This window comes from Lissotriton helveticus, chromosome 3_1 (genome assembly GCF_964261635.1).
Source record: "Lissotriton helveticus chromosome 3_1, aLisHel1.1, whole genome shotgun sequence".
Classification (NCBI taxonomy): domain Eukaryota; kingdom Metazoa; phylum Chordata; class Amphibia; order Caudata; family Salamandridae; genus Lissotriton; species Lissotriton helveticus.
The window spans coordinates 1,901,914,255-1,901,939,513 of record NC_136061.1 but is presented as its reverse complement, the minus strand read 5'-3'; the positions used below and the strand labels follow the sequence as shown (position 1 = coordinate 1,901,939,513).

The window sequence follows — 25,259 nt, the reverse complement described above, 5'->3', positions numbered from 1 at the left end:
ATTTCCTGCCCCACCCCCTCCCAGAGCAGCACTCTAATCATGCCAGAATTGTCAGTGCCACCCCCACCCAACATGCCCTTAATACCAAAAGTACAGTGCATTATAACCCGCAATAAGGGGGATTGCCCTTGGGGGTGGACTAGGCCTCACTCCTCCCTTCCTTTCAGGTTATGGCTTGTGTAAAAAGGGGGGAAGCCTGGGTGGGGGGGAGAAGGGGTGCTTAGTACAATCTGTTAAGCAGTCCCAGTTCAACACTTAACTGTGCGTAGCGCCGCTGCAAAGTCCCTTCATAGCGCCCTCTCCTCAACTCTTTCATGTCACGGTTCAGTTCAAGAAGGAACATAACCCAGCCCCCGATGGGGAGGAAGAAGGGAAGAGGTGCTACTCTGCGGGGATTCATGTCTGTCCAGCCTGCGTTCTTAACTATTCCAGTGCTTGGGACGACACTATCGATGAATGCTCCTGTGTGGCACGGGACGTGCTGGAACGTTTGATTCGCTTTAAGAAGTTGTCTACTTGCTGTGTATTGGTGAAGAAATACTGTTTGCCTTGATGCATGACTCGCAGGTGTGCTGGGTACATCAATGCATAATCTACCTGCGTTTGGCGCAGTTTTTGCTTAGCCAAAATAAATTTGCGTTGCTCTTCCAGGACGGCTGCTGTGAAGTCAGGTTAGATTGTGAATTTGTTTCTCTCAAACGTGAGGTGTCTCTTCTCCCAGGCAACTTGAAGGGCTGCATCCAGATTGCGGTAATTGAGCAGTCTCACAATGATCGGACAAGGTGGGCTCCCCGGGGGTAATGTGGGACCCAGTGAGCGATGCTCCCTCTCTACTATCAGTTGGGCAGAGAAGGAATCAGCTCCAATCGCTCCACAGAGAAGACGTTCAACAAACTCCTCCATCCATCCTGTGTTGATGCTCTCTGGCACACCAAATACGCGTATATTATTGCACCTACTGCACACCTCTAGGTCCTCGTTTCGGGCAGCGATGACCTCAAGCAGTTTATCCATCTGCGCCATCTGTTTTTGCATGTTGGACGTATTGTCTTCAGTGTCAGAAATCCGGCGCTCTACTTCTTTTATTTGCTCGTGTTGCTTGTCTAGTTTATAGGCGATGGCATCCATTTGTGTATTCATAGAGTCTATTTTATTTTCAATAGAGGCGAGGCTCTGCTGCATAGGCAGTAGCAGTTCTTTTGCATCATCCACTTGCCCTTGTGTTGGTTCCTGCGTCTCCCCTCCCGCATGTTCAGGCTCGACTGGCTGGGAGCGAGTGGTTTTCTTAGTCTCAAAAGGCAGTCATTTCTGCTTTGTATCAGTCTTCCCCATGTTGGAGACAATGGGAACTTGCTTGCTCGATGAAACATCTATTTCTGGCACGATGAGAGATCCTTGCAGTTTGTAGAGGACAAAGGATGTTTACACCTCAAACACTTCATATGGCTGCGAAGGGGACACTCCCCGTCCAAAGTGCTCAGCGCCTGAACCCTCTGTGTATCGCAGGCCGTAGGTATATCACTGTCTAGCTGCTTTTCTTTGGCGGTTTGCCCTACCCCAACTGTACGCAGTCTATTACCCCTTTTCTATCGTGGCTTTTTAATGGCCAGGCTGGCGTTTTGAAGAAATGCTGCACCAGTCAAGGGTAGTATGTGCCTCCAATAGGCATTGCATCAGAGGCCACGGTCCCCGCATTTGCGTGTGCAGAGCCTTGTAGACGTGGGGCTACTCTCGTCTCCTCCACCCACTGTAGCCGGGCCCCTCTGGGGTTGAGGCAATACTCAAGTGCCGCCGTGGCGTTGGGAGCACCGCTCCAGTTTCCCCAACATCATATACTACTGCTTCGCAAAGGAGCCCCCACACCTCCCCGGCCCACCAGATGTATTCAACTGGGCTTTACCGGCGATGACGGGCCAGACTGTGGGATCTCCTCAGCACGCCGTTCATCCGGCTGCGCCGTGACCTCCTGTAGCGGCAATGAGGCAAAACCAGCCTGAGAGTCTCGGCCATATTGAGCCACAACTTTTCTTGAATGGTTGTAAGCGGTACCTGGATCTGGCGATATGTGCCCAGCTCTCCAACACTAGGGAGCCTCGGTATCCGCCGCTGCTGTTGTGGCAGACCTGAGTGCGGCCTCGACACAGTGTGGGTGCTGCGGTAGTTGTGTAGCGCTCTCAGCCGCAGCCAGGTCCAGCAGCATAGCTCACCAGCTGGGGCCTTTATTAGTGATCACGTTCCTGGCGGCAGCCTGCATACTCCCCCGGAACGACCAACACCAGGGGACAGGAAGGCTCGTATTGACTCCGGCGCCACCGCAGATTTCTCAAAAGTATACCACTGGGCAGGATAAAAGGTCAGTTAAATGTCCCAAGCTGCATGAGCCTTACAGCAGCGCGGCCTTCATGCTTGTGCGCCACCTAGTGGCCACCTAGTTTGCTTAAAAATAGTTGTAAAAAATAAGGTTTGTGTTTCATTTAATATATGATAATTAGTATTGTTAGAATATTTGTTATACATTTTTGTACTATAGTTTGTAATATAAAATGTTTAATGTACTTTTTAATGAAGTTAGTAATTTATAATGTCACAGTGGTTTTCCCAGTCCAGAGGAGCATGGGCACAGAAAGAAACGTTCACCCACTTGGTGGGAGCTTTTAAAATGCTCCCGCCGGGTGGGAGCTCACTGCTACTTACCTGCCCTCACTTATGCGGGCAGGGAAACTATGATAGTTTCCAGCAAGGAAGCAAACACAAATAGCTGCTCCTGCTAGGCGGTAGCAATGCTGGCTCCCTTGAGGGAGCTGGTTAGGGCCATGGGGGGCCCTGGAAGCCTCGGGGTTCCCCCTCAATAGCTCCCAACATTATGTTTTGTGGGTGCCCCGGATGGCCACCCGGGCACCCACTCATAATGGATTAGGCCTTGGGGGATGGGGTTACTGGGACCACTTAAGGAGCTGGAGGTGGGCCACACTCCTCTTCTCCTATAATTAGTGTTTAGCCCCAAGGATAGGGTCCCGAGGGCTATTTGGGCTCAAGGAGGGGGGCTGGGTACTCTCCTTCCCTAACATAAATGTTTTTGGCCCCAGGAACGGAGACCCAAAGAACTCTAATGGCTTGCAGAGGGGGCCACATGCCTCGCTTCCCCTGTAATAAATCTAGGTCCCAGAATGGGGTCTCTGGGGCTCATTTGGGCTGTGCAAGGGGGCTGTACTCTGCCCTCCCCTAAGATAAACTTTTTTTTTAATGGCCCGGAGGAAAGGGTTCCTGTGGCCAATAGTGGCTTGGTGAGGGTTACCCCACGCCCCTCCCCTTTAGAAATAATTAGGCGCCAGGGATGGGGTTCCCAAGGCCTAGAGCGCCTCGTGGAGGGGGCCTGGGAATGTTGTCCCTGGGGACAGTAGTGGCTTGGGGAAGGGGCCTTTCTTAATAAAAAGGCCTGTAAAAGCTCAGGAAAGGAGATAGCACGCCCCTTCCCCTAAATTAAATGTACTGGCCCGGGGGTAGGGTTCATAGGCTCTAAAGGCTTGGGGTGGGGGTTCTGCACCCTGGCTGGTCGTTGGCTACCTGCGGGTGTTGGACACAGGACCTGGCCGTGAAAAATGTATATTTTACTGAGATTCATTTTCTTTTTAAACGGATCCCATTTTCCTTGAAGGAAAATGGGCTGCATAAAAAATATAGAATTGCTTTATTGAAAATCAATCACAGACAGGTGGTCTGCTGACCCCAGCAGGCTACCATCCTTGTGATGGCCATCATTCCTAATGATTCCCAAATTGCGGCCTGCTTTGTTAATACTCATGAGGCAGGTCGATTTACATCTCACTAGGAACAACTGTTTAATAGTTTTCTTACATTAGGAATTGCAATATCCTAATTGCGATTCGGTAAGAATTGCAAATAAGAAATCACAAGTCCTACTTTTTGTACATCTGACTCTATATTCTTTATGGACTTTACAGGTAAACAAGACAGCGATTCTTTGTCAGGCGGAGCTACTTTCCTATCTGGGTTCCCCAAGTCAATTCCTTATACTACAGAAATTAGCTAATCCATTTTAAGGGACCAGCAACGATTCAACTCTGTCATTGTTGTGTGACCCCTTCGGCACAAGTAGCCAAAACTTTTTCAAGTCTTTTGAAACCAGTACTGATAACATTTCTTCCTCGTTCACCTTGTACTGGAGACTAGTACTCTTTCTGATAAAGGCAGAACATTCTGCCTTAGTTGTGTGAAAATTAGAGATGAACTCTAAATTCTTTGCTTCGTTTTTACTTAGCCGTAACTTCCTCAATTGCCTTTTCAAGGCCTGAAACTGGGAGTTGTATCACCCTGCTGAATTAACCCTATTTCCTCCACCTAAAGTATTGCTGGTGTGGTCATTCTTAAGAAATATTAACAAGATATACATGGTTCTTTCCACCCTCCTTCTTCAGTTCAGGTCTGTAAAGATTTGGAATTGGGCGAGCAGGGTCAGCTGTTTTCATCAATACATGTAGTCCTCCTCCCTGAAACTAATTTCCAGAGGTAGGGTTTGGTTTCTTGCCACCATGCTCACACGTGACACCACAAATCAGAGCCAATGACCACTACCAGTCTAACACCTGCAAGTTTTTACATTTCTCAAGATTCCAGAATGAAGTAAAAATGCAATCAATTGGCGCTTTCAAATTACCATGTTGGAAGGTTTGTTTTGTGGGCCTATCCAAGACCATTCAACCATTAAGACAAAGAAATTGCCTTTCAACTCAGGTTTTTTGCAATTCTGCTGCTATTTTGTGTTAATTCATTCAACAACAAAAAACAGCTAATGGGGTATCTCAGTTAGTTAGCATATCTCCTAGTATTAAAAACAAGTGCATTTTGAAGTCACTCATTATTAAATGTCCATACAATGCCCATAGATTTCCTAGGTCTGTATTAAACTGTTGTACTTAATCTATATCAAATAACTTTCCTTACGGTTCCACATAATATTCAACGCCACAATTCTTTCAATAATTTCAGAAGTATTGGGAGTTTTTATAACACATGCTTAATCCAATCACACTCTGTTCTTAACTGTTTCATACCATTTGGAATTTCATTTAAGACCAGAGTCATCCAGCCACCCTTAACTGTACTGTAAAATGTGATAATCTTCTTAAGCCATGTACATTCCAAGAGAAGACTTCATGGTTGTCTCGAGTATACTCATCCTACTCTATATCACTAAGATTAGACCAACCTTCATCCTGCAACTTAATAAGAAGACTAAAACCTTAATTGTTGTTTTGTGTAGCAGCCCTGTTTTGTGGAATGGAAATTCTTAGGTTTGCCACAGTTGAATCCCATTGCATGATTCCCAGTCCTCATGGTCCATTCAGCTGGGGTGAGATTGACTTGTACATGACTCAATCCAGGGTGATTATTGATAAATTAATTTGTTACTCGTGTCTCTAATTGCCCTGGCTGCACTAGCCTAAGGCCCAGCTCTCTTTTTCAGCATTCACAATTACTTTGTACACCAAAGATGAATAAAAGTTCACTTTAGTTACCTCATTGCCTTCCTTTTTATTTATGACCTCTATTTGTTTTAAATCATCTGAAGATAAAGAACCCAAAAAGGGACAGCTATGTAAAACAGCTAAATGTGTAGATCTGTATGGGGTTCGTAATTTAAAAAGTGATTACCCTTTTCTTAACTCATCAAAACATAAAATCCTGTAGCGATCCTTTGTCAAAGCACTCAATATCTTACCATCCCCGATGGAGTGGGATAATCCTTCTGCCTTCCTTCCTTCTTCATGTTATGGGGAAAGGCCAAGTCCTGGGTTCTTTTTTACTAGCCTTTCAGAAGATTTCCTGCTTCTTTTGTTTCTGTGTACTCTTTAATTTGATACTTTTATCATTGATTGCTCCACTATAGACTTTACTTCTACCTCTTTTCTCATATGAGGGTGAACTCTCTATGTTCTATCCTTCCTCCTTTGACCCACTGCTGCCACTTCCTCCCTGGTCTATTGGTTCTCATTAGCCCATGATCTTCTTGCGATGCCCTTATCCAGGAATTTAATGTGTACTTTGTTAGCAAATCCTAATCTTTTAGACCTGTAATGATCCCCTCTTCTTTATTAGCAAAGGGACCGTTGAAATATAAAAAACGGGACCAGTGCTAACTTTTCCCCTATGAAGCTCACTTTGAGCTTTTACTTCAGCTTCACAATGGGCTAAAGGTCTAAGTAGGGTAGAGGCATGCACATGTTTATTTGGCTCACATCTTGGGCAATACTTATTAGTTATCCTAACTGCAATTTCAAATTATTTTTTAAAACGGCTACTAAAATACCATGTTCTCTGCGTTAAAAAATAAAACATCCATCATCCGCACCGAGTTTGACGATGAAGATTCAAAAGTTAGTTATGATTTCCTCAAGCACTTCTTTTCTAAACCCCCCCGGGATGGGCCCAGGCCTGTGGGAATTACGTAACAATTGTTTTAAGTGGCTTGGGGGCTGTTGTCTCATCCCTAATCCTCAAAGTTTTTTATGTGGAGGGGCACGCATCCCCCCTCGCCAGACTGTTTTCATCCCCCGGACCTCATCTCCCACAGCCTGCAGTATTTTTAAAGCGAGGGAGGTGCGGCTCCTCCGGCAGGCTGCGTTTGGCCCTGGAGACCCCAGGTCCCACTGTATTTAAGTGGAGGGAGGCCCCCACTTGAAGCCTCTATAGGCCCAGGGGAGCCCATCCCCTGGGGCAAGCGCACATGCTATGTTCTGGGGAGTCCGCCCGAGACACAGCAGTTTCCCTGCCCACACCAGCGTGGGCAGGGAAAGTTGTGTTTGCTCCAAATTGGCGGGATCATTTTTAAAACATCCCCGCCAAACAAGAGGAAACAGGGCTAAATAACAAGAAGTGGGACACTCAGATACAAAAAAGCAGAGACCGACTATAGGTGACTGCACACAGATATCTGGGTATCTCAGAACCCTGGTCTAGTGTCAACTCTGACAGCACCATGATGTGACCTGGAAGAACTGTGCACACACTACAACAAAAAACACTCGAGAAGGAGTCAAGGCACTTTGAAAAAGACAAATGATAATGAAAATGGGAAAACTACGCTCCACTAAAGAAATCACCATGCCCCACACAAAGGGGCTCATTAGGATGGCGGTTAATCCGCATCCTCCGGGCCGGCGGAAGCCACCGCCGGCCCGGAGGATGCAGATTAACCACTGCGGACTGAAAAAAGACCCCCCGCCAGATTAGGATGGCTGGGGGATCTTTTTCCGTCCGCCGCTTTTCCGCCACGGCGGAAAAGCACTAACATGGCTGGCGGTGTCTATCAGACACCGCCAGCCATATTAGAATGTCAGCGGTGCTATGCCTTTACACGGCAATACAAAAGGGGATGATGGACGGAGCGTTTGAGCAAATCAAACACTCACCCCCAGTCAACTCATCTGGGTTTAATCCATCACCATTCTTTAGCCCACCCCATTTCAGACATGGCTATATGCAAATCAGTCTGACCCTGTGCCTCATGAGAACAGTCCAGCCCGAACTGCCAAGCCATGTCTTCCATGGACCGGAAACAAGCATCCTGGGACCGGTTTCGGATTCATAATCCCCATCAGCCAGGCTATCTTGAATCCAGTGGCCAAGTGAGCAAGGGACTCACGTCTGAGCATACCCTGCCACACTTAGGGCGAACAAAGCAATACAAAAGGGGATGATGGGTATTTCCGCCGTGCAAAGGCATACAGACTTGTCTTTGGGGGCCCGTTGCGGGCCCCCAGGGGTTAAGGGGGGGGTGGGGGGTGCACATGGGGGGTACCTATGGTACCCCCCTGTCTTTGCGTGCATGAAGCGGCAGGCACCACGCGGTGCCTGCAGCTTCGTGCACGCAAAGGAAAACATGGTTTTTTAACATTGCGGCGTGTGCTGCTTCAAGCAGCACCCGCCGCAATGTTAAATATACAGGGTGTGACCGCCAGGGTGGCGGTCACATCCTAATTGCCACGGAGGGACCGCCGCTGCACCTGCGGACGGTCCCTCCTCCTCTGGGGTGGCGGACGGACGAAAGTCCGTCCGCCATCCTAATGAGCCCCATAGTGCCATAAGACTGCAGTCAATGACAACAGGCAAGCCTGTAAAAACACAAATACTCCAGAAGCTGACCACCATGTGGACAAGCTTGCCAAGATACTAAGGTTATTTTTGCCACTAGGGAAGCAGTAGAACATCCCTTAGACACTGTGTATATGAGCCTCCCACTTGACGAGAATGGCTTGGCTTGACCCCCTGCCTCCCTCCTCTTAACAATGGAAGGGGCCCTTTTTGCATATCCACAATCTTGAGGCAGCACTGTATGAACAGAAAGGCAAGAGGGGAAGGGCCAAAGGGAAAAGGATTTTGGGGCTGTTTTCGTCTTGGGTATCTCACTTTAAATACGCTGCTCAGCTTTTTTAGCTTTGGGAGCAAGGGGAATTTTCTGTATGTCGTTTATCCACTCGATTCTGATATTTTTAGGTCTTTGGATTATGTGTATTTATGGATGATTAATGAGATTTGCCATGTAATTGTTTTTATGTAACCTGCTGCTGCAAAGCTAATTCATCAATAGGGAAAATAATAAAAGAAAAAAAAGGATGTGCCAGTGAAAGGATAGATAGATGAGTAGGTAAAAGGATGGGTGGATGAAAAGATAGATGGTTGAGTGGATGAATGGATGGATGGATGAAAGAATGGGTGGGTAAAAGGATGAATGTGTGGGTGAGTGGTTAAAAGGATGGATGAGTGAGTGAAAGGATGGGCGAGTGAAAGGACGGATGGGTTGGTGAAAGTATGAATGGATGGGTAGATGAGTGGGAAAAAGTATGTGTGGATGAATGGGTGAGATGATGGGTAGATGGGTGAATGAAAAGATGGCAGAGTACATGGAAATCTGAGATGGATGGATTGACGGATAGAAGAATGGCAGAGTAAATTGAAGTCTGAGATGATGGATGAATGGGTGAAAGGATGACAGAGTAACTATCTGCAGATGGATGGATGGGTGCGTGGATTTAAAGGATAGCAGAGCAAATGGGAATCTGAGAATGGAAGGATAAATGGATGGTCGGATGGACAGATGGATAGATGGCAGAGTAAATGGAAATCTAATAGGATGGAGAGAATGGATGGCAGAGAAAATGAAAATCTGAGAGGATCAGTGAGTGAAAGGGTGGCAGAGTAATTGGTACTTTGAGAGGATGGATGGGTGACATAGTAAATGTAAACCTGAGAGGCTGGGTGGTAATGTACATGGAAATTGGAAAGGATAGACAGATAAATGAAGGGGTAAAAGGATCAATTGATGTATGAAAGGTTTTATTGATGGACGGATGAGTCAAATGATGGGTGTGTAGGTGGATAGATGTATAGATGGATGCAAGCATAGATGATGTATGTCTGTATGGATGAAAGGATGGAATGGATGGATTGAATGGTAAAAGATTGAATGATGGAGTAAATAATGAATGGATGAGACAATGTAAAGCTGAAATAGTAGATACGAGTAGGTGAATGGAAGGGTGGAATAGATAAATGTTTGGCTAGACGAGACAAGGTAGCTCTTCTAGGGAGGTTCGGACTCGCATGCCTCGCTTGCTTGGTGCCATCAGAGCGTGGGTACAAAGTGGGGATATTTTATTTTTCTAGCTATTCCCCTGTATAACACCTAGCTATTCCAGACTGCCCATACTGCACAAACACAGATGTAGGATTCTTTTTTATGGTATGAGGCTTTCTGGTAGTAATGCAGCATTGGGAAGAGGCCAGACACTGCACTACAAAGTCACCAGTAGTAAACAAATGTACCAGTCTGTGAAATTATTCCCCTGCCTCAAGGGTTAGAAAGCTGGCACCAAATTTGCAGAGTCAGCACCGTTACTAGCAAAAAGTAACAAAAAAATCAGTCCGTTAAAAGAGCAGACGCCCTCCTCTGAAACACAGAAATTAACTGGCGGGGACCCCACGCCCAGACCCGCTGACACTCGCTGGGCCAAGATCACAGAGGCAGAAATTAAAACATCGACTGGGCCAGGCGTATAAACCATGTCTGGACATTCCTTCACGAACAGATCAGGGTCTGGAGGAAACGCCCCAAACCTCAGATATGGATGAAGGACTGATGCAGGCAATGACCGGGTGTAAGCACTCCAAGGGCAGAGGTAGAAGATGTGCCACCTCAGATCTATCAGAACGGGAAAGCTCAGCAGTAACAGAAAGCGATCACCTACTCCTGCAAAAGATTACCTGCTGGGAGGAACTAAGCTCGAACATCGCAGCCTGAGAAATCCCTCAACAGAAAACACACTAATGAAACAAGCATTTGCAATGCAATAGGTCTCGCATTTACGCGAGTGTAAGCTACTGGCATTGTCATTTACAATTCCAATAGCTTAAACTTGTGTAACTGCGAGACCTGTTGCATTGCAAATACTTGTTTAATATTAAACCAGAAAATAGGTTTCCAATTTTCCGTGCTTGCATTAGGCCTTAATCACCCTTGCTATACCACTGTTCCCTATAATTAAAATTGCAATTCTGTGCAAGGTAAAAATGTATGGAATGTAGTCGATGTATTTTCCCATTCAGCTCCAACCAATTTCGTCTAGCAACTATTCTGCCACATTGACGTAATAAGCTACTTTTTCAACAAAGTATATTTGTCTAGAACAAGCGCTTCATTGATACATAACATAGATTTTGGAAGTCGCCTCTAATCCACGGTTATCGTGGTCTCATGCTGCTCCTCCTCCCCAATACACTCGTCACCTTCATCCGCACTTACTATTCTCGAGCCTTCTCGCATGCACCCCACCGTTCTGCCTGCAAGCCTGCGCTCTTTGAGCACCCTCTGCCCCTTCTCACCTCTCATACTCCCTCGTGCTGCCTCCTCATTCATCCTCTGGAGCGCAGGACCCTAGGCTCCCTCCTGTTCCAGAATATGCTCACGCACATTTCCGGGGCACGCGCCGGTACTTCCGGGAGATCTACAGGAAACGTTTCCCGCAGTCAGCGAAGTATACTAAATGTGAGCATGCGTAGAGAACTGATGCAGTAGCAGCAGCGCCAGCTTCCTTGTTGTTTCTGGGAAGGAAGAGCCTCATAAAGCGAAGGTGACGAAAAGGAGCAGAGAGAAAGGAGTAGGAGAGGTAAGGCAGCTTAATGTAGATGACTTTGAGCTAGGGAATGAGAAGGGAGAAAGAGCCAGGGTGTAAGGTCTGGAAAACATGTGTGAACGAAAGAGTAAGGGGGAGCTTTTTGGGGAAGGTGACAGTAGGCACGAGGCGGAAATTGGAGGGCAGTTAAGGGGATACGCTGTTTGTTGGTGGAGCTGTTGCTGGAGGTGGCGTATCGTCTGATGTATATGGGAGAGTGCAGTTTGTGGTGACGTGCAATTTGCATGATGGGGCAGGTGGTAGAGGAAAGTGATCTGTTGATGGTGGCTATGTTTTGGCGGTGGGAGTCTTCTTATGCGGCATCAGTGATGGCTGTTAAACGGGTTCTGTATGGCAATACTAGACGGTAGAAGGGCCACTTGGCATAGACGCAAATTCTGACCAGTGACTAATGTATTAATATTATATATTTAATAGTTTTATATAGCGCTAGCTCAACCCGTAGGTATCACAGCGCTTTACATACACACAGTAAACCGCAGAAGGACATTACATTATCTAGTTGACCGGCAGTAAGGAAGCAAACCAAGGAAACAAAAATACAGCAAGAGATAAATATGTAGTGCAGCGGAGGGGGAGAGAGCAATAAAAAGAACAAGACAGAGCGTGCTGTGCTTGGAGCGCGCGTGCGCATTGCAAAAACGAAAGTGGAGCTTGCGATGACGGAAGGGAGATGTGCACATGCGCGTGTTCACGGGTGCGTACAGAGACCCCAATCGGCGCGTGCCCCGGTCTGTATCACTTGGCAGGCAAGACGTAACAATAGGTCTCGCTGGCGACTGCATCACCATGTGCGAGACTTAAAAAGGAAGGATGAGATTCACTGTCCTATCGGAGGCCAAAAAGGCAGTAAGATGGCAGTAGGTGCCTTTTGAGACTCCTAAGTCACACCTGGTAGGCGACACAGTTGTCATGTTGACAGTTGAGGGAAAGTACATGGGAAGTGGGAGAGAGTGGGGTTGGATGGGTGGAAGGGGTGCTGAGCCACAAGATGACACGAGGGGGGGTTACATTGTTTTCAATGGAAAAAAGAGACATTGAAAACAAGGGTAGAGAAGTAAATCCATATTTATGGCACTAGGTAAACATGAGACACTACAGGAGCTCTAGCACATGCACAGGGTGAGGGAGGATACTCTATAATGATGTGGAATGTCATCCGTCTTGGACACAAGATCAAGATGGGGTTGGTGGCTAAATATTTTAGAGATTGAAACCCAATATAGTCCTCTTCAGGAAACACACCTCAGTGGTACTCATGGCGCCTTCCTAGGGAGAGGTACATACACAATCCTTGCACTTACAGGATTCTTCATGGGATCCACAGGGGTCGCCAATCTTATTAGAGAAGACGCCCCCCTTGCATACTCACAAAACCTGGATAGACCCCAATGGCACATTTTTTGCAGTGCAGGGGACCTGGGGTCGAAGGGAACTCACCTTAGTTAGTGTTTATGTGCCCTGATCACTACAACAGCAAACGCTTGACAAGGTGGCAGAGATATTGCTGGAATCCGACTCCTTGACACATATAGTGGGAGGGGACTTTAATGATGTTGTAGACCCCTGCATAGAACGCATGAGTCCAGTACTCAGACAACGAGGGACCACACCACTGGCTGGGTTCATACATACATTAGGTTTGACTGACCTCTGGTGCCAACACCACATGTACTCCTAGTTCTCAGGTGCCCACTAGGTGTTTTCCAGGTTCAACTATCTTCTCGCCCAGGCAGGAGAAATAGGGATGGTAGACAAAGTTGAATACTTGGCAAGGGGCCTATCAGACCACTCCCCTCTGTGGCTTACAATAGGAAGATGACCCTGTAGACCACAGACTGGATAGTGGCTCAATGCATGGGATTTACGAGACGCAGAAGTTGCCCACGAAATCAGAGTGGATCTGAATTATACGTCTATGAATACGAGGGCTCGATGTCCTTAGCGGTGTTCCTCTGGGAGGCTTACAAAACTGTACTATGAGATAGGGTGCAAAACATAATAGCGCATAAAAGGAAAAAAGGAGTTCGGACGATCAAAGCTCTGGCATTTAGGCTCCTAGAGTTGGAGAGAGACATGGGCCTGGGCGCTGATCAGATCATCCTACACCAGATCGCAGTCACCCACAACAAATATCAAGCTCTGGCCTACCAGGAGCAAAGATAATTTCTCCTAGCTACTCAACACCACCTATATGAGTCAGGAGATAGAGCTGGGAGGCTTTTAGCCTAGTTGTGTAGGAAAAAGAGGTAAGCGAGATGGGTGACTACCATCCAAAAAGAGGGTGTCACATATATGACTGTGCAGAGTACAGCAGATACCTTTGCGAGTTACTATGCAGACCTCTACAAGACTAGGAAAATAGTAGATGATTCCCAAATTCACAATTATCTACGCACTATTAATTCTCCCACCCTGTCTTCAAAGGACCAGGAAGCCCTAGAAAAATAACGCACCCTGGAAGAAGTCACACTAGTAACTGGTCAACAAAGAGCAGGGAAAACCCCAGACCCCAATGGACTGCCGCCAAAAAGAGGGTGTCACATATATGACTGTGCAGAGTACAGCAGATACCTTTGTGAGTTACTATGCAGACCTCTACAAGACTAGGAAAATAGTAGATGATTCCCAAATTCACAATTATCTACGCACTATTAATTCTCCCACCCTGTCTTCAAAGGACCAGGAAGCCCTAGAAAAATAACGCACCCTGGAAGAAGTCACACTAGTAACTGGTCAACAAAGAGCAGGGAAAACCCCAGACCCCAATGGACTGCCGCCATATTTCTTTAAGGTAAATGCCGGACTACTGAGACCATACCTATTGAAGATGTATCTATAGGCACAAGCAGAGGGAACACCCCCACTAGAGCTCTGTAATGCTACTGTGATAGTCATCCACAAATCTGGGAAGCCCGCTACGAAGTGTGGGTCCTACTAGCCGATTTCATTACTGAACGTGGAAACCAAAATATTGGCCACTATTCTGGCTACACTGCTGCTACCGGTCATCACGTCTCTCATCCATTATAACCAGCCAGGGTTCATGCTGAAAAGGTGGACGCGATTCAACCTTCTGCAGCTATCTAACTGGCTAGACACGATAAAAGACAGAACTGACTCACATATGTTTCTTTCCCTTAATGCTGAGAAGGGATTTGCTACTGTTGGCCATTTATGAGACAGGCCTTAATGAGGTTCAGATTTATATCAGTCTTCCTGGCATAGGTAGATTTACTGTACACTTCACCGCGGGCTAGGGTACAGGTCAACAGAGTGATGTCAGCAGATTTTCTGTGGAACGGGGCACCAGTACAGACGGGGCTGCACGCTGTCCCCACTGTTATTCGCCCCAGTACTGGAACCGCTGGCATGCCTAGTCTGAACCCACCCAAATATAGACACTCCCTCCCACACACATGAGATAGAATTGTCAAAATCAATGACAAAAGTGGACCTACCCAAGACGTAGGCAATCCCATGTGTGCATACCACGGTATGCGAGAACAACCCTCTCAGTTTAATAGTAGTTTGTTTGTGTTAGTTGTTCTGATGATTACACTGTAAACAGGCGCAAAAATGATGGTAGATATACAAGTTTTGACTTTAATGGGCATATCTAAGGTACTCAATATACTTGTTTGATGTGCACATTTTCCTCTACACAAACTCAGTGTCCCATACAAATACTCACCCAACTAATCAATAACTAATATACACACTCATGTAGTTAGTGACCAACTGGTGGAGCATGTTATACAAGAACAGAGACAGTGATGCACACATTCACATAGTTTAGTTACTAATCCATGTATTAAGTGAGACCCTTTTAATTACTCACTTAAACCGAGTCAGACAGCTACTAAATCCTCCATCCAGACAGTTATATATCCACTCAATCTGTAATATAGATTGGTATATATATAATACATATTTAAATTTCAAACTAAACCACGTTCACTGTATAATGTTATCAGTGATGTCATTTGAGATGTAATCAGTGATGTCATCAGTGATGTCACTGACCATGTCATGAATGATGCAATATGGGACATCATCAGAAGTGCATTGCGGGCGCGCGAGTTATAGTTAGCAGAACTAACTATAACAGAGGAATTTCTATGGTTTTGTACGAGTGAAATGGCCAGCTAACGATAACACCCCTGAAACCTATGGTTTTTCTGTAAATTTCTTAGGTTTTTTAAACGCTAATTTCTAACTTTAATGTCTCAAATGCAAATTTTTAAGTATGATAGTAGTTATACCTATTTTTTTTGTACTGATTTTCTACAGTTTTTTAACTGTTTATTAATACATATTGTATTTATTAAATAACATTATATCTTTTTCTGAGAATTGAAACAAAACATTTTTTGTTAAATTCAAACTCAAATATTGATAATTTTTTTGTTCATTTTTTGTATTAATATATTTATATTTTTTGTAAAAAAAAGAATTCTCAATTTTTTTTCAGAGTCGCGCACTCAAAGCGTACACAACAGAGTGGGTGCGCGGATTCTAGCAGCCATTTTAGAAAAAGTCGTGAAGGATCCACGTACGGTGTACGACGAGTGTGTGTTTTTCAGTTACTTCATATACATTTAATATTACATGATGTGCGTGATTGGTATGCGACCAGTCCCCGACTCCTGCTACCCACTTGCGCGTTGGCGGGTCCCGCGTGACGTCATATATGTGCTGGAGTGTGCTGGGTGCGCGACTCCTGCAAAAAAAATGTATGTTCCAAATTGATATGTATGTGTCTTTAATATACATATTAGGGCAAGAGATTATCTAAGATATTCATAAAAATAATATATTTGTACTTATAATAAACGTATATTATTTTTAATTATATTTTTGCGAAGTTGGGTGCGTGCATCATGAACGCAGATAACCAGGTCAGCAGAGCTGCTGTTGAGCCAGAGAAACCAGGTCAGCAGAGCTGCTGTTGAGCCAGAGAAACCAGGTCAGCAGAGCCGTTGTAGAGCCAGAGAACCAGGTCAGCAGAGCTGCTCTAGAGCCTAAGAAGTAGGTCAGCAGAGCTGCTCTAGAACCAGAGACCCAGGTCAGCAGAGCTGCTCTAGAGCCAGGGACCCATGTCAGCAGAGCTGCTCTAGAGGCTGAGAAACAGGTCAGCAGAGCTGCTTTAGAGGGAGAGAACCGGGTCAGCAGAACTGCTTTAGAGCCAGAGAACCAGGTCAGCAGAGCTGCTTTAGAGCCATAGAACCAGGTCAGCAGAGATGCTCTAGAGGCAGAGAACCAGGTCAGCAGAACTGCTTTGGAGCCAGAGAACCAGGTTAGCAGAGCTCTTTAGAAGGAGAGAACCAGGTCAGCAGAGCTGCTCTAGTGCCAGAGAACCAGGTCAGCAGAGCTGCTCTAGTGCCAGAGAACTAGGTCAGCAGAGCTGCTTTAGGGCCATAGAACCAGGTCAGCAGAGCTGCTTTAGAGCCGGAGAACTACGTCAGCAGAGCAGCTCTAGAGGCAGAGAACCAGGTCAGCAAAGCTGCTTTAGAGGGAGAGAACCAGGTCAGCAAAGCTGCTCTAGAGCCAGAGAAACCAGGTAAGCAGAGCTGCTTTAGAGAGAGAACCAGGTCAGCAGAGCTGCTTTAGATCCAGAGAACCAGGTCAGCAGACCTGCTCTAGAGCCAGAGAACCAGGTCAGCAAAGCCTCTCTACAGGCAGAGAACCAGGTCAGCAGAGCTGATTTAGAGGGAGAGAACCAGGTCAGCAGAGCTGCTTTAGAGCCAGAGAAGCAGGTCAGCAGAGCTGCTCTAGAGCCAGAGAAGCATGTCAGTAGAACTACTTTAGAGACATAGAACTGGGTCAGCAGAGCTGCTTTAGAGCCAGCGAACCAGGTCAGCAGAGCTGCTTTAGAGCCAGAGAACCAGGTCAGCAGAGCTGCTCTAGCTGACACTGACTGATTGACACTGACTGACGCTGATTGACTGACACTGACTGACTGTCTGTCTGACACTGGCTGGCTGACTGACACTGACTGACTGACTGACACTGACTGAATGACACTGACACTGACTGACACTGACTGACTGACACTGACTGACTACTCTCTACTGCTCTACTACTCACTCTCTACTACTCCTACACTATTCTCTCTTACTCTCTACTACTCACTCTCTAGTTCTCTCCTACTCTCTACGACTCACTCTCTACTACTCACTCTCTACTACTCTCTACTACTCACTCTCTGCTACTCTCTACTACTCTCTTTCTACTACTCTACTACTCACTCTCTACTACTCACTCTCTACTACTCTCTACTATTCACTCTCTACTACTCACTCTCTACTACTCTCTACTACTCTCTCTGCTACTCACTCTCTACTACTCACTCACTACTTCTCTCTACTACTCACTCTTTACTAACCACTCTCTACTACTTTCTACTACTACTCACTACTACTCACTACTACTCTCTACTACTCACTCTACTACTCTCTACCACTCACTCTCTACCAGCCGCAGTCGGTAGGGGAGTACCTGCCGGGGCGGTGAGGGAGGGAGGGTGAGGGGGAGGGGCAGGGTGGGGGTTAGTAATGTATGGATAATGGAGGTTTGCAGGTAAGTAAACATTTAAATAAATCAAACGAATTTCGTTGCACACACTGCATTGCATTTGGGGATATATATATATATATATATGTGACTTTCAGCAGCATGCAGTTTTAACACATTTATATATTTTGTTTTAATATATTCAGGTGACACGAGATAAAATGTTTGGCATCGCATTTAAATGTATATATTTTCCCTTGAGTGTTGAAGTTATACAAGTCATGTATGCAATTGAATATTAGTTATGCTCGTTATGGCAATGGTACATTTTGTCAATTTATAGTTGCATTATGCAATTTATTAACAATTATCTTTACCTGCAACTTTGCTGACACGTAGTTGCTGAGAGCTTTCAGATGCCATATGGGTTGCATACTTTTGTTACGTACTTGACAGTATTTTTTCTCTGTCTATGTATACCTTTCTAGGGGGAAGGGCTATATATAATGCTGTTCGTTTTGGCGCCAAACAGATTGATAAAGGCTTCCAGTAAGCCGAAACGCGTCTCTTGTCTCATGGGTTGAGGGTGACCTATGACATTAAACTAATGCCGTATCCTGACAGCCTGAAGTCCGTGCCTGTTTTCATGGATGTTTCTGTGTGAGCTGGATGTTGTTCTCATTCAAATGCAGCGTGGGCGGTCGTCACGCTTTTCACGGAACACCAGTCGTTTGTGGCTCTCCCTTCTGACCGAAAAGTTGTTTGGAGCAGTACAGAAGTGCTAGTGGCTGAGCCCCCAAATTGGCAGCCAGGAGAAGGAACAAGGATGGCAGCAGGGGGAGACTTGGATCATGCAGCGGGGCGGTTTTCGCGACTGCCAGCACGTAGGTCTTTGTGTCCCCGGCAAGAAATGCCTTGCCCAGGAGTCTGGCGTCATTTGGTGACTGGGCACTGCAGAGGCGCATGCCGATGCGGTGAGGTTTGGTCGGCTTATTCATTTGTTGTGCATCAGTCCCCTTCAACCTGGAGTTTGTACCTGTTTTAAACTGGATTTTCATGCTGCTGGTTAATTCAGACATTGGAACGTCAATCTCTGGTCCTGGTTAAATTCATTCAACGCACTGACTTTGTGATTCGGAATATTCGCTGGTGAACTTCCACATAACATTCCTATCATCATAAGGCATTATGGGATTGGTAGTCCCTTTGGTTTTCAAGCATGCGCTTGGAGTTTGACATTAAAGTCATTTAGTTTAAAAATGGTATTTAATCTGATCCAGTGGGATAACTACCATTATTGTACCAATGCTTTTCGATATTTGCTGAGGGATTGTGACATTCCCAACAACATTGAAGTTTACACTGCTTCCGTGCAGAGGTCAGAGGTCGTAAACTGGGAGGATTTGCCAGGAACCTCGGCAGACATCCTGGGTCAGAGGCTGTTTTTCATTTTGACAATTTAGTGACTTTCAGCAGCATGCAGTTTTAACACATTTATATATTTTGTTTTAATATATTCAGGTGACACGAGATAAAATGTTTGGCATCGCATTTAAATGTATATATTTTCCCTTGAGTGTTGAAGTTATACAAGTCATGTATGCAATTGAATTTTAGTTATGCTCGTTATGGCAATGGTACATTTTGTCAATTTATAGTTGCATTATGCAATTTATTAACAATTATCTTTACCTGCAACTTTGCTGACACGTAGTTGCTGAGAGCTTTCAGATGCCATATGGGTTGCATACTTTTGTTACGTACTTGACAGTATGTTTTCTCTGTCTATGTATACCTTTCTAGGGGGAAGGGCTATATATAATGCTGTTAGTTTTGGCGCCAAACAGATTGATAAAGGCTTCCAGTAAGCCGAAACGCGTCTCTTGTCTCATGGGTTGAGGGTGACCTATGACATTAAACTAATGCCGTATCCTGACAGCCTGAAGTCCGTGCCTGTTTTCATGGATGTTTCTGTGTGAGCTGGATGTTGTTGTCATTCAAATGCAGCGTGGGCGGTCGTCACGCTTTTCACGGAACACCAGTCGTTTGTGGCTCTCCCTTCTGACCGAAAAGTTGTTTGGAGCAGTACAGAAGTGCTAGCGGGTGAGCCCCCACATTGGCAGCCAGGAGAAGGAACAAGGATGGCAGCAGGGGGAGACTTGGATCATGCAGCGGGGCGGTTTTCGCGACTGCCAGCACGTAGGTCTATGTGTCCCCGGCAAGAAATGCCTTGCCCAGGAGTCTGGCGTCATTTGGTGACTGGGCACTGCAGAGGCCCATGCCGATGCGGTGAGGTTTGGTCGGCTTATTCATTTGTTGTGCATCAGTCCCCTTCAACCTGGAGTTTGTACCTGTTTTAAACTGGATTTTCATGCTGCTGGTTAATTCAGACATTGGAACGTCAATCTCTGGTCCTGGTTAAATTCATTCATGGCACTGACTTTGTGATTCGGAATATTCGCTGGTGAACTTCCACATAACATTCCTATCATCATAAGGCATTATGGGATTGGTAGTCCTTTTAGTTTTCAAGCATGCGCTTGGAGTTTGACATTAAAGTCATTTAGTTTAAAAATGGTATTTAATCTGATCCAGTGGGATAACTACCATTATTGTACCAATGCTTTTCGATATTTGCTGAGGGATTTTGGCATTCCCAACAAGATTGAAGTTTACACTGCTTCCGTGCAGAGGTCAGAGGTCGTAAACTGGGAGGATTTGCCAGGAACCTCGGCAGACATCCTGGGTCAGAGGCTGTTTTTCATTTTGACAATTTAGTGACTTTCAGCAGCATGCAGTTTTAACACATTTATATATTTTGTTTTAATATATTCAGGTGACACGAGATAAAATGTTTGGCATCGCATTTAAATGTATATATTTTCCCTTGAGTGTTGAAGTTATACAAGTCATGTATGCAATTGAATTTTAGTTATGCTCGTTATGGCAATGGTACATTTTGTCAATTTATAGTTGCATTATGCAATTTATTAACAATTATCTTTACCTGCAACTTTGCTGACACGTAGTTGCTGAGAGCTTTCAGATGCCATATGGGTTGCATACTTTTGTTACGTACTTGACAGTATGTTTTCTCTGTCTATGTATACCTTTCTAGGGGGAAGGGCTATATATAATGCTGTTAGTTTTGGCGCCAAACAGATTGATAAAGGCTTCCAGTAAGCCGAAACGCGTCTCTTGTCTCATGGGTTGAGGGTGACCTATGACATTAAACTAATGCCGTATCCTGACAGCCTGAAGTCCGTGCCTGTTTTCATGGATGTTTCTGTGTGAGCTGGATGCTGTTCTCATTCAAATGCAGCGTGGGCGGTCGTCACGCTTTTCACGGAACACCAGTCGTTTGTGGCTCTCCCTTCTGACCGAAAAGTTGTTTGGAGCAGTACAGAAGTGCTAGCGGGTGAGCCCCCAAATTGACAGCCAGGAGAAGGAACAAGGATGGCAGCAGGGGGAGACTTGGATCATGCAGCGGGGCGGTTTTCGCGACTGCCAGCACGTAGGTCTATGTGTCCCCGGCAAGAAATGCCTTGCCCAGGAGTCTGGCGTCATTTGGTGACTGGGCACTGCAGAGGCCCATGCCGATGCGGTGAGGTTTGGTCGGCTTATTCATTTGTTGTGCATCAGTCCCCTTCAACCTGGAGTTTGTACCTGTTTTAAACTGGATTTTCATGCTGCTGGTTAATTCAGACATTGGAACGTCAATCTCTGGTCCTGGTTAAATTCATTCAACGCACTGACTTTGTGATTCGGAATATTCGCTGGTGAACTTCCACATAACATTCCTATCATCATAAGGCATTATGGGATTGGTAGTCCCTTTGGTTTTCAAGCATGTGCTTGGAGTTTGACATTAAAGTCATTTAGTTTAAAAATGGTATTTAATTTGATCCAGCGGGATAACTACCATTATTGTACTAATGCTTTTCGATATTTGCTGAGGGATTGTGGCATTCCCAACAAGATTGAAGTTTACACTGCTTCCGTGCAGAGGTCAGAGGTCGTAAACTGGGAGGATTTGCCAGGAACCTCGGCAGACATCCTGGGTCAGAGGCTGTTTTTCATTTTGACAATTTAGTGACTTTCAGCAGCATGCAGTTTTAACACATTTATATATTTTGTTTTAATATATTCAGGTGACAAGAGATAAAATGTTTGGCATCGCATTTAAATGTATATATTTTCCCTTGAGTGTTGAAGTTATACAAGTCATGTATGCAATTGAATTTTAGTTATGCTCGTTATGGCAATGGTACATTTTGTCAATTTATAGTTGCATTATGCAATTTATTAACAATTATCTTTACCTGCAACTTTGCTGACACGTAGTTGCTGAGAGCTTTCAGATGCCATATGGGTTGCATACTTTTGTTACGTACTTGACAGTATGTTTTCTCTGTCTATGTATACCTTTCTAGGGGGAAGGGCTATATATAATGCTGTTAGTTTTGGCGCCAAACAGATTGATAAAGGCTTCCAGTAAGCCGAAACGAGTCTCTTGTCTCATGGGTTGAGGGTGACCTATGACATTAAACTAATGCCGTATCCTGACAGCCTGAAGTCCCAGCCTGTTTTCATGGATGTTTCTGTGTGAGCTGGATGTTGTTCTCATATATATATATATATATTACCTACTGGCGGTCGCCAGTAGGTATATATAGTTAGGATTTTTTCCCTATGGGATTTTTGAAAATTCTATGTCTAATAACTTTGGCGTTTGTGGACGGAATTGGCTGAAATTTTCTGGAAAATGGAACATTTTGTTTCTGAGCAGGCCCTGGAAATTTGGGGGGGGTTCGTCAAGGGGGGGCCGAGAAAAAAGGGGGGTCCCAAAACGTGTTTTTAACATTGAGTTTTCCATAGGGCGGTTGGCCTCACTTTTAGCCCGAACGGCTGAATGGATTTCCACAAAACTTGGCAAAATTGTAGGGACTGGTAGCCCGATGTGCCTTTTCTAGGTCTCAATATATGTGCTTCAGTGGATTTTGAGAAATTAACGTTCAAAAAAAGATATATATCTGTAACAGCGGACCGGGCAGCGCTCCGGTTCGCGGACTTTACGCGTAACGGAACTTCGCGTAGCGAAGCTGATTGGCTCTCCGGTGTCTGTCAACATTCTAAACAGTCCGGAGCGGCCGCCATCTTGTCTCTCGGTAGGATTGAGAGACAAGAGGAGGCCAAAACAAAGGGGGAAATGACCATAAGGGGGCATAGTAGATCCTCCCTGACCCCCTAGGTTTAATGTGGAGGCTTTAAAAGGGCCCCGCGGGGCAAAAAAAAAAAAAAATTGTTTTTTTTGCGTGGGTAGCGCCCGGTTCGCGAACCGGGAAGCGTTCTGGCCAGCGTACTATAAGGAAAAAAGAATGATAGACTTTTCAAATACTGTATGTCAATTGATTGTTGGTTTTGTTGATTATTTTAAGCAATTATTTATTATTGTGATTGTGTTTGAAAATTTAATAACATTTCTAACATTTAACTAGTTTATGAATTACATATAAAAATGATTAAGACTCAAACAATTTTTTAATATTACATACAATTTTATTTTTCGGATTGTTTTTCAAAATTTAATAGAACGTCTAGCATTTGACTGTCCGATATGTCCTCTTGTTGAGTGAACATAAGTTCCCACATTTGACCGTCATCATAATGAAGTAAATGGTCCACAGATTCTACACATTGAACTAATTCATGGTCCCGTGATTCATCCATGAAATCTGAGTCATCATTGTCCTCAATATCTTTTTCTGTGTTGTTCTCCAGAACAATTTCGAAGGAAACATTCTGCTCACCTTTCATTTTATTGCTGTAATTTGCATAAAAAATAAATATATCAGTAGAGATAGGGCACTTTTGGGTTTAAGTTCAGACAGGTACTTGTGAGTTTATAACAGAGAAGTAATCTATGGGCACTGTATGGTTTCAGGCGTGAAGTAGTACTATTAAAAAGTGCCTGTGAAGAAGCCTAAGTAAATTCATAATTATACCACAGAAACCTAAATCAATCCATAATTATAATAAAGAAGCCTTTCTCAATGTCTAACTCTTACAGAGGGATAGTATATAACTATCTGAAAATGTTTTCAAATTTATAAATTAATATCTCACCTTCTAAAAAGAAGTTTAAGTTGTGAGTGAAAATGATCTTGCAATGTAGTTCAGGAAGTAGTAGTCAAAATGGCTGTGTTTCTCTCTCTTCCTTTATATATATTCAGGTACATAGCCAATCAAATGTCAGGTAAAAAAAGTAGAAAATGAAAGTAACATTTTAATTGGTTGTCAATTCCAACACTTCAGATGTGTTTTGTGAAGTAATTTACCTCAGGGTATTTAGAGAGGTCTACAGGCTAAATGGTTAAATGGAATTTCAATCAAATTTGTGAAAATGGTAGGCATTGGTATGTAGTATGAGGTAATCTATATTTGGTGAAATTGTCTCCAGTCGCTTTTCTGTAAACTACTTTCCCACCTTTTTTGATGGTGCGCTTCCCAGGGAGCGACCCGGTACGCCAACTGGCGAGCGCCCCGGTTCGCGAACCTTAAGCGTTACGGGAGTCCACCATTTTGTGTTTCGGTCGAATTAAGATACAAGATGGAGGGCAAATAATGTTCAGAATGGGTAGAAGGGGGCACGGTAGACTTATCTTGACCCCCTAGGTTTTCTGAGGGTGGCTGAGGAGGCCCATATGTGAGAAAAAAAAACATTTTTTTAAAAATTTAGCGAGGTTAGCTCCCGGTTCGCGTACCGGGTAGCGCCCCAGGGAGCGTACTTTGTTGACAATTAGTGAAAAATGTTAGAGTAAAATAATAATTGTGAGTGATCAGATGTAGGGTAGCTCTGAGAAGAGCTTTTGGGTTTATGGTACATTTAGGTACTTATAAGTAGGTACCAATGCACAGTCTTAAATTCAGAATGAAAATTCTGTTGCCCTCATCTGAGAAGTGAACTCCATCTCCTCTGTAGATATCTTGCATGTAGTAACGCAAGTTATTGTTGTACAGGGAGCCCATTCCATGGTCTCTCATGTAAGCTGAAACAGATTTGTTTACATGCTTCCTCGACTTCTCAATTTGTGGACAAAATTGGTTTGACCACCTCCATTTCTGTCTTTGGCATATATTTGAATATACCAAGGCAGTCTGAGGAAAAAGTGCCATCAATTGCTCAAAGGTGTCCTTTAAAAGCATTTCCAGACCTACCCCAGTCAAAGTGCCCAAATCATTACCTCCACAGTGCACAATTAACAGGTCAGGTTTTGGCAAATGCATAAAGGTTTTCACCAGTGGTATCAATTGGTGACATTTTAATCCTCTGTGGCCAAACCACTTAATTTCCACATCTTGTAAATTGAGGTTAGGTAAATTCCTGTTCTCAGCATACCTCTGAGCCCAATAGATGTTACTATGTCCAACAATCCAGACAGAAAACATGGTGAGAGAAGGTTCTCCTGCAGTCAGATGAAGTGTGGCAATGAAATGGCAGTTGAAAAAATAAGAGTTTAAAATGAAAAAAAC

The 25,259-nt window shown here is 44.7% G+C and overlaps 1 protein-coding gene across 1 annotated transcript in view; it reads left to right on the top strand.

Moving 5' to 3' along the window:
* LOC144823941 (SITS-binding protein-like) overlaps positions 1-25,259 on the top strand; it is a 1,005,701-nt gene that overhangs the window by 347,108 nt on the left and 633,334 nt on the right. The gene's annotated exons all lie outside the window — the stretch shown is intronic.